This window comes from Oncorhynchus tshawytscha, linkage group LG24, assembly GCF_018296145.1.
Source record: "Oncorhynchus tshawytscha isolate Ot180627B linkage group LG24, Otsh_v2.0, whole genome shotgun sequence".
Classification (NCBI taxonomy): domain Eukaryota; kingdom Metazoa; phylum Chordata; class Actinopteri; order Salmoniformes; family Salmonidae; genus Oncorhynchus; species Oncorhynchus tshawytscha.
Genome location: NC_056452.1, coordinates 4,071,451 through 4,083,716, shown reverse-complemented (window position 1 = coordinate 4,083,716; position 12,266 = coordinate 4,071,451). Strand labels below are relative to the sequence as shown.

General features: G+C 40.8%; 1 protein-coding gene across 10 annotated transcripts in view; it reads left to right on the top strand.

Moving 5' to 3' along the window:
• The first annotated feature begins 554 nt into the window (after window positions 1–554).
• LOC112223839 (eukaryotic translation initiation factor 3 subunit C-like) overlaps window positions 555–12,266 on the top strand; it is an 80,137-nt gene continuing 68,425 nt past the window's right edge. For all 10 annotated transcript variants that reach the window (XM_042305187.1, XM_042305193.1, XM_042305191.1 and 7 more), the window contains exon 1: window positions 555–678. The gene's annotated coding sequence lies outside the window, so the exon portion shown is untranslated. The remainder of the gene's footprint in view (window positions 679–12,266) is intronic.

The following is a 12,266-nucleotide window of genomic DNA, read 5'->3' as shown; positions in this document are numbered from 1 at the left end:
ACCGCAGACCATGTGTAACCACGCCAGCCCAGGACCTCCACATCTGGCTTCTTCACCTACAGGATCGTCTGAGACAAGCCACCCGGACAGATGATGAAACTGAGGAGTATTTCTATCTGTAAGAAACCCTACTGTGGGGAAAACGTATTCTGATTGGCTGGGCCTGGCTCCTCAGTGGCTGGGCATCTCCCAGGCCCAACCATGGCTGCACCTCTGCCCAGTCATGTGAAATTCATAGATTGGGGCCTAAATTTATTTATTTAAATTGACTGATTTCCTTATATGAACTGTAACTCAGTAAAATCGTTGAAATTGTTGCATTTATATCTTTGTTCAGTATACTTTTTAGCTACTTTGCAACTAATTAGCATGTTAGCTAACCTAAACTTTTAGCTAACCCGTTCCTTACCCTTAAAACCCTTTTGCCTAACTCCTAACCCGTTCCTCCCCGTCTCTGGCCCACACTCCAGTACAGTAGGTGGCGGTAAGGCACCTTTGGATGTCAACCGCCGAAACACGCCAATGTTTTGTGAATTCTTTCCTCACTTCCTTTCTTGACGCAAGTGCCCGGAAGAGACTTTCCACGCTGTCAATTTTTCCCGTTAAATCGCAAAACTGGATTATAAATCATTCCCAAGTGATCAGACACACCACAGGACGATTTTCAAAAGGACGTAGGTTAGTCCCTCGCAACGATTCCTTTGATCTTAAATGGCGTTTATATTTGCTGGGAAAGTTTGGGCCGAGTGTGTTAACAGCACTCTAGCTAACCTGTCATTGTTTTTGTCGTGAAAAGGAAGCGGTCACCGTTATTTATCTTGTTGGCTAGCTATCCATTTCACAGTGCGAAAAATACGGCATAAATTGTTATTTTACGTGCTACCTCGTTTATCTGAATTAGCTAACGTTAACATGCTCCTCCTCGTCTCTGGGGGGAGCTTGTTTGTTAACTAGCTAGCTACTCTGGCCACAATATGGCCAGGATATTCAGTGGTTTTGGGTATACGACTAAGTGTAATCAATCATACGTAGATTGCTAGCTAACGTTAGGTACTGATATTGTTCACTGGGCTAGTGTTTTGCTACATTGCTAGCTAACTAGTTACTATGTGTTTATTATTGTGCCATGAAATATAAATTGCAACATTAACGTTACTGGCCAGCGCTAGCTAACTTAGGTACTTGAAGTGTGTACGTAAATTCTGTACAGTGTGTTAGAGTGCGCTCTGGGCGTTCGTAAACTTCAGAGCGTTTCGTTCTGGCGGAGGAGTAAAGTTGATGCGAGCGTTCTGACCTCAACGGCAGTCAAGCACCCAAGCTAACAGGCTAGCTTGCTACTTCTACACAAATGAGAGAACCTCACTGACCATTTTACTCACCCTAGCAGAGATTGTAAGGCAGTTTATTATCCATGGCGTTGGCGACTACATGTGCTGCTGGCAACAATTGTTTTTCGACGTTTACTGACACGTGCAATCAGTTATTTGCGCTTTGGCACACTCAGATGAGTGCTATAATAGGTTGGACACATTAAATGTAACTTTTTTTATTATTAAAAAACTAGTTAATTACATCCGCCGTGGAGCTCAGTTTCATAATATTACCATCTGTCCCAACTGCATGCCGTAGTTTAAGTTACCTCGAAAAAAAACCGGCATTATTATAGGGCATTTTCACCCTGCCAGCCCCTATTAGTTCTATTGAGCACCGTCACCGAGGTAAAGACAGTTCCAGGTTGGATATTCAACGGATATTCGCATGTTTTCCTTACGTTCACCAAAAGCAGTTAGGGACCGTTAACAGTGACACATTTCAATAACTCTTTAACCATTACTCCTAACACTTTCAAAACTGGTTGTAGCTAACCTGATGGCATAGACACACATTACACACCCTTTAGTTTGTCCATTTTCATCTCGCATGATTTTACGTGAATTTTTCAAAATGTAGAATTTCAATAGCTCCTTTGTCATGTGACTTCAAACAAGGATCAGAATATCCACTCAGTGGCTCTACACATTTCACATCCTTTAGTTTGTCCATTTCTCGCATGGTTTTAGATGAATTTTAAAAAAAAATGTAGAATTTCAATTGCTCCTTGGGCATGTGACCTAGTGACTTCAAACAAGGTTCAGAATGTGCACTCAGTGGGCCTACACATTGCACACCCTTTAGTTTGTCTTTTAGTAGCGTACCACCTGGCCAACAGCCAGTGAAATTGCAGAGCGCTAAAATTCTAAATGCACCGTTCATAATATTAAACATTCTTGTAAATACATGTCTTGCGTCATTTCAAAGCTTAACATCTTATTAATCCAGCCGCTGTGTCAGATTTCAAAAAGGCTTTACGTCAAAAGCAAACCATGCGATTATCTGAGGAGAGCACCCAGCTAACAAAAGTATTACTAGTATTTTCCACCCAAGCATTAATGTCAGAAATAACAAAATCAATCACTTACCTTTGAAAATATTCCTCTGGTGGCAATGCCAATTGTCCTAGCTCCACAGTGAATGTTAGTTTTGTTTGATTAACATCCATTTTTATAGCCTAACACAAACATTTGTAAACCGCTTGCGTAGTGATTTCCGTCTCATTCAACTTTGGACTAAACATTTGTGGTAAATACACACACTAAACACACATTTATCCATTCATGGTCGGTTTCATTGCAATCCTCTGTTTGTTCTTAACACAATCACACTTTATGTCTCTTTTCCCGGGACGTATTGACCGAAACAAATCAATTTGAAGACACCAATCAATGACCTCATTGCGCACCAATGGTAGGAGCGGTCTATCTTTGACTGTATTTTGGCCCAATGATCACTGATCATCTTGAAATCTAGCTTGGAAGATAGCCAATGAGCTGAGGTAAATGGCAATATGTAATGGTTATACGTTCGAAGACCAGCCTTTGTCGTAAACTCTGGCGTAAAAAGGGTTCATTCGCCATTGAAAATCCTACTTGACGGGGCCACGAGTGTTACGCATAGCAGTACATAGTGAAGAGCATTTTTAGCAATTTTATATATTTAAATTATGGTGAATAAATCAGGAAAAGCTCAAACAAAGTCTAGATATACAGATGTAACCCAAATTATAGAAGAAATTGATAGGATACTACAATGTTCTCCACAAGACCACAAAATGGTACAAGACATTTTTCTATAATTTCATTGACATTGCTGTGGTGAATGCCTTCATCCTCCAGAAGGAAATGGCCAAGAGCTGTGGACAGCCTTTCACAGCTAGCCTTCAGGGAGCTGCTCATCCAGGAGCTTGCTAGCTACAGCACCTTCTGTCCCCTCTACCTCTGTCCCTTCTGCTCAAACCAGTGGTGTTCACCTGCCCAGATTCATCTCTGCAGGGATGAATGTGCCTCAGGGCAAAAAGAGCACAGTAAGGAGATGTCGTTGTGCCCTTTGTCACAGGAAATGCCCCATCACCTGCACCACCTGTTCAGTAAGCCTCTGCTTTACACCAGAAAGAGACTGCTATGGGCCATGGCACCAGCAGCACAATATTGTGTAGAGGACTGAGGGTCTTCACAATATTGTAAATAGAAAATGGGTAAATAGTTACCCTTGTTATTTGATTTATTTATTTTTTATATATATTTTTGTTTGTGTGTGTTAGAATAGCATTTATGTATTTTGTATATAGTTCCTTCCTTCAAAATGTATCACTGTACCAATTTGGCCACTTGACACATGGGTGACTTCATGCTCAATGTCATGTAGCTTGCTCATTTTTGAAGTTATCTGTCTAAAACTTTGCTCAGCTATTGTTTCCATCTTATGTTCTTCATTCAAATCATCCCCAGCATCCTATCTGTATGTTAGGCTGTTCTTGGTCATTTGAAAGATGATGCAGCAACAATAAAAAACAGAAAACGTTTGTTTATTTCCTTGTATTTTCTTCTACCAGATCTATTGTGTTATATTCTCCTACATTCAATTCACATTTCTACAAAATTCATATTGTTTCCTTTCAAATGATACCAAGAATATGCATATCCTTGCTTCTGGGCCTGAGCTACAGGCAGTTAGATTTGGGTATGTGTCATCAGACACAACTTCAATTAAGTACAAAACATTTCAGTGTTAACTTTCTCTTTATCCCTGGTTGAGTACATTTCAGAGCCTCTTCAGTGTGGATGGGCTATAGCAGACATTTTCAACAACAAAGACTGCACTTCCAGTTTGTGTTCTTTACTCAACTCTTTTGTCTTCATTTCTAGGCACAGCACATGGCACAACACCGTTGGCATGCAACACATTCAATCATAACAAAACAAACCGTAACACGTTATATCAATGCAGTATGAAGAATTAGCCATCCATTGTGTTATATCATAAATTGTCTTACATGCTGTCACTGTTGTCAAAAATGTATAAACATACTAACCCAGTCAGTCTTTGGGCCACATCCAGGTGCTTTATCAGTGGCACACATGAAGCAGTTGTTGTCTTTGTTGAACTCATAGACATGAACTGAACATATGGCTGTCCCACACAACTACATAAAAATAAAGAGTTTACATTTATTTTGAATTCTATATCATTACATACCAGACATGTTTTAGGATATCCTCAGCCTTTTCTTTTCGCTGTTGCTCCATGTGTTTTTGAAGGTTCCATATCAATTTGGGAGGGGATGTTGGGAAGTTCTGTGCAACTTCCTTGGCCATTTACACCAAAAATAAAATAGAGTTTTTGACCTAATTGTCACATAACAGCTAACCATTCATTATTGAAAATATAACTATCAAACCTGCATTGCAAAGACCCCACAGCTGAAGGTGTCCTGCTGCATGGCGTGAGTTATTTCCACTCCTTTCCACTTTATGTCCACCCAGTCGTCTTTTCCATGGCAGGGTCTTCTCATTTTGAAGCATTCTCTTTTTTATGTAAAAATAATGGAATTATGATTGGTTATAGGCAAATGAATACACAAGCCAAATTTGTATGCTGTTTTCCATATCACTATAATCAAGTAGTAATTTATGAGTAGAGGTAATTTCCTTTAAGCCCCATTCTAGACACAGCCTAAATTATAGGCACTGAACCATTTACAAGACAATTAAAAGTAGCATATAGGATCCAACCCTATCACAACGTGAATAAATGTAGAGAGTTTGTAGACTAAGAAAAAAAATCTAAGTGACAGTTTCATCAGTACGCCCACCCAATCTATGACAATAGAGAATGAATTGTAAGCACCAAAGTGTGTTGGTCAAAATAATATCTGAAAATGTCAGTTGTTGATCATAATACTTCTATTTGCAATAGCAATTTATGATATATGCAGTTGAGGAATATTCCATGTACCAACACTACATGTAGGACGGACATTCCCACATACAGTATTTTTTTTCTTCACCTTTATTCAACCAGGTAGGCCAGTTTAGAACAAGTTCTCATTTAAAACTGCAACCTGGCCAAGATAAAGCAAAGCACTGTGACACAAACAACACAGTGTTACACATGGAATAAACAAACGTACAGTCAATAACAATACAAAAGCCTATATACAGTGTGTGCAAATTAAGTAAGATTAGGGAGGTAAGGCAATAAATAGGTCGTAGTGGAAAAATAATAACAATTTTGCAAATAAACACGGGAGTGAGATGTGCAGAAGATGAATGTGCAAAGGAGCAAAACAAATAATAATATGGTGATGGGCTATTTAAAGATGGGCTACATACAGGTGCAATGATCTGTAAGCTGCTCTGATAGCTGATGCTGAAAGATAGTGAGGGAGATATGAGTCTCCAGCTTCAGTGACTTTTGCAATTCGTTCCAGTCATTGGCAGCAGAGAACTGGAAGGAAAGCCGGCCAAAGGAGGAATTGGCTTTGGGGGTGACCAGTGAAATATACCTGCTGGAGCGCGTGCTACGGGTAGGTGCTGCTATGGTGACAAGTGAGATGAGATAAGGTGGGGCTTTACCTAGCAAGGACTTATAGATGACCTGGAGCCAATGGGTTTGGCGACGAATATGAAGCGAGGGCCAGCCAACGAGAGCATACAGGTCGCAGTGGTGGGTAGTATATGGGGCTTTGGAGACAAAACGGATGGAACTGTGATAGACTGCATCCAATTTGCTGAGTTGAGTGTTGGAGGCTATTTTGTAAATGACATTGCCGAAGTCAAGGATCGGTAGGATAGTCAGTTTTACGAGGGTATATTTGGCAGCATGAGTGAAGGATGCTTTGTTGCGAAATAGGAAGCCGATTCTAGATTTAATTTTGGATTGGAGATGCTTAATATGAGTCTGGAAGGAGAGTTTACAGTCTAACCAGACACCCAGGTATTTGTCGTTGTCCACATGTTCTAAGTCAGAACTATCCAGAGTAGTGATGCTAGGCGGGTGGGCAGATGCGGGCAGCGATCGGTTGAAGAGCATGCATTTAGTTTTACTTGCATTTTAAGAGCAGTTGGAGGCAACGTAAAGAGTGTTGTAGGCATTGAAGCTCATTTGGAGGTTAGTTAACACACTGTCCAAAGAAGGGCCAGAAGCAAACAGAATGGTGTCGTCTGCGTAGAGGTGGATCAGAGAATCACCAGCCGCAAGAGCGATATCATTGATGTTTTCAGAGAAAAGAGTCGACCCGAGAATTGAAGCCTGTGGCACCCCCATAGAGACTGCCAGAGGTCCGGACAACAGGCCCTCCCATTTAACACACTGAACTCTATCTGAGAAGTAGTTGGTGAACCAGGTGAGGCAGTCATTTGAGAAACCAAGGCTGTTGAGTCTGCCGATAAGAATGCAGTGATTGACAGAGTCAAAAGCCGTGGCCAGGTCAATGGATATGGCTGCACAGCATTGTCTTTTGTCGATTGTGATTATGATATCGTTTAGGACCTTGAGTGTGGCTGAGGAGCACCCATGACCAGCCCGCAAACCAGATTGCATAGCGGAGAAGGTACGGTGGGATTCAAAATGGTCGATGATCGGTTTGTTAAATTGGCTTTCGTAGAGACCTTAGAAAGGCAGAGCAGGGTAGAGAGTATCTCTAGAGTATCTCCCCCTTTGAAGAGGGGGATGACCGCGGCAGCTTTCCAATCTTTGGGGATCTCAGACGATACGAGAGAGAGGTTGAACAGGCTAGTAATAGGGGTTGCAACAATTGCGGCGGATCATTTTAGAAAGAGAGGGTCCAGATTGTCTAGCCCATCTGATTTGTAGGGGTCCAGATTTTGCAGCTCTTTCAGGACATCAGCTATCTGGATTTGGGTGAAGGAGAAATGGGGAAGCTTGGGCAAGTTGCTGTGGGGGGTGCAGAGCTGTTGACCGGGGTAGGGGTAGCCAGGTGGAAAGCAAGGCCAGCCGTAGGAAAATGCTTCTTGAAATTCTCGATAATTGTAGATTTATTGGTGGTGACAGTGTTTCCTAGCCTCAGTGCAGTGGGCAGCTGGGAGGAGGTGCTCTTATTCTCCATGGACTTTACAGTGTCCCAGAACTTTTTGGAGTTTGTGCTACAGGATGCAAAATACTGTTTGCAAAAAAGCCTTTGCTTTCCTAACTTCCTGTGTATATTGGTTCCTAACTTCCCTGAAAAGTTGTATATCGCGTGGGCTATTCGATGCTAATGCAGAACGCCACAGGGTGTTTTTGTGCTGGTCAAGGGCAGTCAGGTCTGGAGTGAACCAAGGGCTATCTATATCTGTTCCTGGTTCTAAATCTTTTGAATGGGGCATGCTTATTTAAGATGGTGAGCACTTTTAAAGAATAACCAGGCATCCTCTACTGACGGAATGAGGTCAATATCTTTTCAGGATACCCGGGCCAGGTCAATTATAAAGGCCTGCTCGCTGAAGTGTTTTAGGGAGCGTTTGACTGTGGTGAGTGGTGGTTGTTTGACCGCGGACCCATTACTGACACAGGCAATGATGCAGTGATCGCTGAGATCCTGGTTGAAGACAGCAGAGGTGTATTTAGAGGACGTGTTGATCAGGATGATATCTATGAAGGTACCCGAGTTTACCGATTTGGACTTTTACCTGGTAGGTTCCATGATAATTTGGATGAAATTGAGGGCATCTAGTTTAGATTGTAGGACGGCCGGGATGTTAAGCATATCCCAGTTTAGGTCACCTAACAGTACAAACTCTGAAGATACATGGGGGGCAATTAATTCACCTATGGGTCCAGGGCGCAGCTGAGGGCTGAGGGGGGTCTGTTACAAGCGGCAACAGTGAGAGACTTACTTCTGGAAAGGTGGATTTTTAAAAGTACAAGCTCAAACTGTTTGGGCACAGACCTGGATAGCATGACAGAACTCTGCAGGCTGTCTCAGCAGTAGATTGCAACTCCACCCCCTTTGGCAGTTCTGTCTTGGCGGAAAATGTATACACATACATAGAGGCATTTTCCAGCTATGACTTTACCACTCAGAATCCAGAATGGATATGACAATGGGGCCAGCACAGGATGTAATACACCCTTACAACAATCTACTTTTTGATCTTCTTGACTTCTTATCTGGTAAACTGCTACTATGTGTCAAGAAAAGAGCCCCAATTAGGGGTTAATGTACTCCAGTAAGAAAGAGCTGGTTTAGATTAAAAACGATTGCCCTGTGTCCCCGTTCAGAGGCATGAGAGACTAGTCAGTGGTAGAATTGAGTTGCCACTTTATTTGCCCAAACACCCATAGACCCACAAGGTTGAGATTACTCATGGACAGTAATTAGTCATATATATTTTTTTGCATTGATGCATTGTGTCTTCTAACTGTCCAAGAATAGTGTTTGGAAATATTTGTTCCCATAAATACAAAGGAGGATGTCTCTCCTCATAGCGCTGGCACTTTAGTCAGACTGTGCACCACAGAGCCAATCAGGAGAGAATACATACAGGTCAACGGTGCCAATTGAAAGTCGAGGGGTGTGTCTGTGCCTTTTTGATTACTCTCTTTACAGAGAACCCCTGTGGTTCAAGTCTGCTCTACGCATGTCTGAAAGTGGCAGAGCCAGCAGCCAAGAGATTTCTTCACAGTATGTCATGAAAAAGTATTACACTTATGAATGTTTGCAAAATGCTAATAAGTATTAGATCCAGTACAATGAAAAAACTAAGACCTGAATTTGAATGCAGCGTGTTCCGATTCCTCCTTCTCTTTCTGTCCAGCAGGGTCAACCAAAAACACTTGGCCTGATGGTTCATGCAGATACTGGTTGAAGCAATATAGAAATGTATTGATCCCTTAAATTATTTTACTATTAAATTAGCCATATCACAACCCTCTTACCTCTTCATAAAAATGTACCTACACTTTTTTTGGAAAAAGGATTTTACTCACAAAAGACGTATGTAATTTATTTTCCCAGTTAGAAATAGTAGGCCATGCATCAAATAACTATTTTCATAAGGGAAAATGAACCCTCAAATGCAATATTGCATTTTGTAAGTTATCTGCAGGTGGCTTGTTGTGAATGCACTCAAATATCAAGTCATTATCAGGTTATGTAAACTGCATTCTAAAACTCAACATAGAAGGATTTGTCTCAATGTACAGTATATGAAAGTGATGCTATGAAAAGGATTCTTTCATGTTATCAAGCTCACTGACTGACAAATCACTGCCTATTACTGTGATTAATAAGAGCACATGAAACATTGTTTTTCATGAGGCCTACCTGTGCGCCATTCTTTAAGCACCTCTGTTTGAACACCTCTCCTGTCCTTGATCCATACCACATACAGCCATTTGCGGATCTTTTCAGTCTCCATGTGAAAGATGGTTATTGCAAGGATGGAACATTTGTTGACTTAAAAAATGTTTTTAACACCCATGTAAAATGAAGGCCTGCAAAGCTTAGACTTAAGTCTAATACCATGAGATGAAAGTAGACAAACATCAGAGTGTGCGATATGAAGGTATAGTCCGTGGACATTCTGAACCTTGTTTGAAGTCACTAGGTCACATGACCAAGGAGCTATTGAAATTCTAAATTTGGAAAAATTCATGTAAAACCATGTGAGATGAAAATGGACAAACTAAAGGGTGTGCTATGTGTAGGCCCACTGAGTGGACATTCTGAACCTTGTTTGAAGTCACTAGGTCACATGACCAAGGAGCTATTGAAATTCTAAATTTGGAAAAATTAATGTAAAACCATGTGAGATGAAAATGGACAAACTAAAGGGTGTGCTATGTGTAGGCCCACTGAGTGGACATTCTGAACCTTGTTTGAAGTCACTAGGTCACACGACCAATGAGCTATTGAAACTTTACATTTTGAAAAATTCATGTAAAATCATGTGAGATGAAAATTGACAAACTATAAAGGGTGTGCAATATAGAAGGGTAGTCAGTGGACATTCTGAACCTTGTTTGAAGTCAGTAAGGTCATATGATCAAGGAGCAATTGAAATTTGAATGTAAAAAAGTTTGTACTTTGTTTACGCTCCCTAACTAATTCAACTTGGAATACAAAATCCTGCTCACATTTCTACATGTTTATTAGCTTTGGAAAGCGAATTAATGTCCAAATCGTGAAAATAAGACCTGTGCAATGTTGTGCACAATTTTTCCAACGTCATGACACTTATTTGGAGTCCGTGGCTCAAGTGGTTTGAAAGCTATTGTGGTTTGAAAGCGCAAATATCCGCCGAATATCCAACTTGAAACTGTCTTTACCTCTGTAGCACCGTGGCACCAACTCGCCTCCTGAACGTTCTATTCCCAGCCCATTGTTCTATGTTACAACGCCTGCTTCGCAACTGGTGGCAATGAGACATGCCCACGTTAAACTCTTATAGGCTGACCACACCGCTCGCGTCGCAAAATAAATGTAGAAATCTATGTTATTCACTTATTGCACCCACACTGCTCGCGCGCGTCAACGAGCGTCTGCGTTGCCAAGGGATAAAATAGAAGTAATTCCTCTTTCGGACAAAAATCGCGTTGCAAGTCCTGCCTCTCCCATCTCTTCATTGGTTTATAGAAGCAGGTCCTGCCTCTCCCATCTCTTCATTGGTTTATAGAAGCAGATACCCACCTGCCATCTCCTCATTGGTTATACCCACGTGGGTGATTGAAAGACGAACTGTTGCCGGTTGTCGTGGTAATACTATGACAGTTTAGATGCCAATCACCATATAAATTAAATGAAGAAAAAGCCTGGAAGGAGGAGAGATGACTAGAAATGATTAGGTTGACTGTTTTTGTGTGGATTAATTGTCAGAGTAGAGGACCTTGTGCATTTCAGGTAAAATAACAACCTAATGTTTATATCCCAGGATAAATTAGCTAGCAACAGCAAGCTAGCTAAATAGGACAAATTAGCTAGCAAGTGCAAGCTAACTAGCTAAATTGCCATAAATGTTTAATGCTTTTTGATCTGTCCCCAAATGAATGTCATTGGTTCAGAGTTTGTTTTGATATTTTAACCTGCGTGTCGTGATCACGTTTGGTGTAGGGGGACAAAATAAATGTATGCACGTCGGTATGGGTTCCGTGTTTCTGCATAGTGCAACTTTAAGCACGGGAGGTATAGATATAACAGGTCTACTGCTTTTTGCACATTATTTCAATGAGATATAACTTGCATGTGCATTTGGTCAGATGTAACAGCTTTAAGTTTAATAGTAAAACATCAGTCTAGCTATATTTTTCTCTCCCTTGAGTATAGAAATGTTTTTGAATTTGTAGTCCTGCTCAACCCTTGCACTTGCCCCACTGCAGTTCATAGCCAGGTTCTGTAGCCAATGTATTAGCCCAAGTCTCCCTCTTTTCCTAAGAGAAAATGTCTAGATTCTAGCCATTAACGTTCAAAAGATATTACTTTTTTTCTATCGTGCATTGGTGCGTCGCTTGGCTGTTCTGAAACTAGGCAACTTGCGGATCGGGCGTTAACCATTTGTTTAGTCTACAACTTGTTCAGTCATGTTACCTCATTAGCTAGTTATAGCTAACAACCTGGGGTGTGTTCAGCAGGACACAATGTTTTGGAACGTTCAGATTAGAGGTCGACCAGTTATGATTTTTCAACACCGTTACCGATTATTGGAGGACCAAAAATACAGATTAATCGGCCGTTTAAAAAATATATATATATTTGTAATGATGACAATTACAACAATACTGAATGAACACTTATTTTAACTTAATATAATACATCAATAAAATAAATTTAGTCTCAAATAAATAATGAAACATGTTCCATGTGGTTTAAATAATGCAAAAACAAAGTGTTGGAGAAGAAAGTAAGTGCAATATGTGCCATGTAAGAAAGCTAACGTTTAAGTTCCTTGCTC